At 41.5% G+C, this 4547-nt stretch overlaps 1 long non-coding RNA gene across 1 annotated transcript; it reads left to right on the top strand.

Annotated features, from left to right (window-relative positions):
• Positions 1–6: 6 nt before the first annotated feature.
• Positions 7–481, top strand: LOC112079807 (uncharacterized). Its single transcript, XR_002896061.2, has 2 exons — positions 7–227; positions 413–481. It is a non-coding gene; the product is annotated as an uncharacterized lncRNA (long non-coding RNA).
• Positions 482–4547: the final 4066 nt, after the last annotated feature.

Genomic DNA, 4547 nt, shown 5'->3' with positions numbered 1-4547 from the left:
CCAGAATTGTACGGCGGATCTCCAATCCACCGGCTCAAAGACCCTACTCAGTAGGAGTAGGGCCTCCCCTAGCCACTCAACCCAGCTCTTCAAGTGTCGGAAAGCCACAGACAAACCACACTATCTGCCAAGCAGAAAGGCCCCAGCACTACCTACGTCTGAGTCCAGCGCTTTAGTGGACTAGGGGAGTCCAGAACATGAAGTGGGATCTGTAGCCACCAGTTGAGGTGAGATTTCGGCTTCTCTGTATTTTTATGCCACTTGGGCTGTGTAGGTTTACACAGGCAGTTTATTGATCTTTTTGCTGATTGGCTCTTAGGCAAAAGATCAGAATTTGGCTGCCTGTGTAAATGCAGCCTTGCCACCTGTCTTTGCTTTCATGTATGCTTGTTACTAATATGTTGTCTTCTAGGTGCTGTGACCTGGAAGTGTTGTCAGGACTTCTCTACTTCAATTGTTTTAAATAAAATTGATTCTAATACATTTTAGTCTTGTTTTTCTTTTTAAATTTAAATGTTTTGAATGCTGTGTTGTGGTAATCAGGTTGCTTGTTCCAGTAGAAGAAATGTTGGTTCTCTGGCATTGGCCAGGATCATTTGCATCACTGGACCTCTGCAGTCAATGAGCTTGAAGCAGTGTKTAGGGCCTGATGCCTTTAATATTAATGGTGGCTCTAATGCACTTGCTTTCTATCTCACTAAAACCCTCCTGAAAGTTCTGATTGTGAAGTATTTCATTAACACCCCCCCCAATATTTTTTTTTTTAAGAACATTTATTCCTTTGTCTAGGAAATGACCAAATTTTACTTGTCACATGTGCTCACTGGAGTGAGGAGATGTATGGGCAGTCTGGTATGTGGAACTGTCACAGGGCTCACCAGGTTGGGGAGACATGCAGGAGGCTTAGTTCTGGGCACAGGACTCACCAGGCTGGAGAGACATACAGGAGGCTTAGTTCTGGGCGCAGGCACGTGCTGATTACAAGTGTTACCTTTACCATTAGATGGTTACTTGCAAGCCCTTAAAGAGTGCAGTTAATTTCTTTTTTTTAATTAATTTTTCAGCAGGCTTGGGGTGCAATGAAGCTGTTGAGGAGCCTTTTGGTCCTCGATCTGGCACCAGCTATAGAACCATCTGGGGACCCATGCCAAATCTTGTCAGTCTCCTGAGGGGGAGAATGAGACTTCATTGGCGATGTGGACACCAAGTAACTTGACAGTCTTGACCCGCTCCACTACAGGCCCATCAATGTTAATGGGGGCCTGTTCGGCACACTTTTTCCTGTTGTCCACGATCAGCTCCTTAGTCTTGCTCACATTGAGGGAGAGGTTGTTCTGCCAGTTCTCTGACCTCCCTATAGGCCCTCTCGTCGGTGATCAGGCCAAACATTCCTGTTACTGAGCTCAACTTCTTGTTTCAAAATGAGCTGTTCGTCTTGCCCAATATACATCTAAGAATATGACTGTAAGAAAGGAAACTACTGGGACAACAGGAATAGCAGCATTGGCATTGGAGTATTTGTATGTGTGGGTTCTGTAACTCGGCCCCGTTGGCTTGTCGCACATGGAGTTTCACCTTGCAAACTTGGTAACCAGAATGTCACTAACTGCTTGTTTGTGCCTGCTTGACCAATCTGAATGAAACATCACCAGGTATGCTCCATATGGAGAGACGTTGGACACTTTCTCTCTAGCTCCCATCAGTCTGGCAGGTGTCAATCTGATTGATGGGGATCATTACTGTCTCCTGCTGGAAGTGTGTGAGCAGGAGGAGCCAGTGTGTGCCATTAGGCACCCTATCCATGATGAGGATATCTGTCACATTGTTCCACTTTCACCCTCACGTCTTATCAGACACATGGCACTGCTAACCAGCCTGGGTTCAGATAGTATTAAAAATCATTCCATGTCTTCAGCTGTGCTTGGTTGAGTGTGCCTGGCTCAGTGGAACCAATAAAATATTTGTTGAAGTACAAACCCGTATCCTGCCCAACTGGCATTCCAGACAGGATCAAGCAAACACTGAAACTATTTGAAAGATATCGAATACTGTTTGATCCCATGTCTGACTAGTTAGCCATGGAGTAAAGATTCAGAATGTTCCCTTGGGTATTAGATGGTATAATATTGTTGACACATTTGTCTTTTACACTGAGGTGTATGACTAAGCCAGGAAGGGCACACCAGTTTGTCACAGTAAAATAAACAGAGAGAGAGCAACACCTCGCATGCATTGACCATCGGTGTGTGGTGGCTCAAATCAAAGATGCTATTTCCTGCCAGAGGAAGTGGAGGCACAGACATATTTTATTTTAGGGGCCGTTTCCTTTCCTCTCTTTTTCCATAACGCATGGCAACATTCATACTAAAGAAAGAAAATAAAGAGAATAATAACATTCACGCGGAAGACAGAAATTTAAAAAATACAAATAAGTCTTCCTTTCATTGGAATCAGCTGAAACGATCTTGTTGGCAGGACATTTAGACGGAGGGTAAATTTGCAGGAAGAGGAGAAAGGTGTCTTAAATCATACTGAAAATTAGTTCTATTAATCAACAAAGGATGGAGTAGTAACAGTAGTAGTAGTGGTATTAGTAGTAGTAGTAATAGTGGTAGTAGTAGTGGTAATAGTGGTAGTAGTAGTGAATGTAGATAGTACGTAGTGTGAGTAGTGGGTAGTAGTAGTAGGAGCGGTCAATAGTGGTAGTTAGTAGTAGTAGTAGTAAGTGATAGTAGTATTTAGTAGTACGTAACTAGTGAGTTGATAGTAGTAGTAGTAGTGGTAGTAGTGATAGTATGTGGTTATTAGTGATTAGTCGAGTAGTCATAGTGGTAGTAGTGGATAGATAGTAGTAGTTGGTAGTAGTGATAGTAGTGGTATAGTTAGTAGTAGATTATAGTGGTCAGTAGTATTCATGTAGTAGTAGTACAGTATTAGTAGTATAGTAGTGATAGTAGTAGTATTAGTGTGTAGTAGTTAGTGAATCAGTTGAGTATTAAGTAGTCGTAATAGTAGGATAGTAGTATAGTAGTAATCGTTAGTAGTAGTACGTAGTAGTAGTAATAGTAGTGGATGTAGTAGTAGTAAGTGGTATAGTGATAAGTAGCGGTATTAGTAGTAGTTAGTAGTAGTAGTAGTGGTAGTAGTGATAGTATGGTAGGATTAGTAGTAGTAGTAGTGAGTGATATTAGTAGTACGTAGGGTAGTAGTATGTTAGTAGTCGTGTTAATTAGTGGTAGTAGTGAGTAGTATTAGTACGTAGTAAGTAGTAAGTAGATAGTAGTAGTAGTAGTGTAGTAGTGATAGTAGTGGTATTAATAGTAGAGTCGTAGTGTAGTAGTAGTGATAGTAGTGGTATTAGTAGTAGTAGTAGTAGTAAGTAGTGGGGGGGGAGGGGTAGTAGTGATATGTGAAGTGCGTATTAGTGTATAGTAGTTAGTAAGAGTGTGATTAGTAGTACCGTAGTAGTGTAAGTGATAGTAGTGGTATTAAGTCAGTGTAGTAGTGATATAGTTAGTGGTATTCAATAGTAGTGTAGTAGTAGTAGGAGTAGTCATAGGATGTAGTGAGTAGTAGTAGTAGTAGGTAAGTAAGTTGTGAAGTAGTCGATGTAGTCGTAGATAGTAGTGGTATCTAGTAGTGGGTAGTAAGTGAGATTAGTGTATTAAGTAGTGAAGTAGGGTACTCAGTGGAATAGTGTATTAGAGTAGTAAGTAGTAGTAGTAGTAGTAGTAGTTGATAGTGTAGTGGTGTAGTGCATAGTAGTGGATAGTAAGTAGTTGTAGTAGTTACGACAGTTAGTGAAGTAGTGTGATGAGTAGTGTAGTATTAATAGTAGTAGTAGTAAGTAGTAGTGATAGTAGTAGTAGTAGTGATAGTAGTAGTAGTAGTAGTAGTAGTAAATAGTAGTGATAGTAGTAGTATGGTAAAGTAGTGTTAGTAGTGGTAGTAGTAAGTAGTAGTAGTGGTCACGTAGGATAGTAGTGGTATTCATAGTAGTAGTAGTAGTGGTAGTTAGTGATAGTAGTAGTAGTAGTGGTAGTAGTGATAGTAGTAATAGTAGTTTAATAGTAGTGGTAGTAGTAGTAGTAGTAGTAAGTAGTGGTAGTGGTAGTAGTGGTATAGTAGTACAGTAGGGGTAGTATGTGGTAGTAGTGGGTAGTAGTAGTATAGTAGTAGTAGTAGTAGTAGTGGTTAAGTAGTGGTTAGTATCTAATCTACTGAGTAACTTCTGGACCTGTTGGATCGGGAGGGTGAACGGCTAGGTGCCATTCCCCGCAGAATGTCCGGGAAATTGCAGGTGCCGTTGGTGGAAGAGTGGGGTAAATGCTCACAGCAAGAACGGCAAATCTGGTGCAAGGTACAACGAGGAGGGAGATGCACTGCAGTAATTAATGCAGCTTGGTGGCCAGCACAATGTTCAGGGACACATTATTGGCGGCAGGGTACCTGGTGGTTTAACATTGGCTAGTAACCGGGAGGTTGCAAGTTCCAAATCCTGAACTGATCAAGGTACAGATCTGTCGTTCTGCCCCTGAACAAGGCAG

The sequence above is a fragment of the Salvelinus sp. IW2-2015 genome, unplaced genomic scaffold, assembly GCF_002910315.2.
Source record: "Salvelinus sp. IW2-2015 unplaced genomic scaffold, ASM291031v2 Un_scaffold9675, whole genome shotgun sequence".
Classification (NCBI taxonomy): domain Eukaryota; kingdom Metazoa; phylum Chordata; class Actinopteri; order Salmoniformes; family Salmonidae; genus Salvelinus; species Salvelinus sp. IW2-2015.
This window is presented reverse-complemented; position numbering and strand designations above follow the sequence as displayed.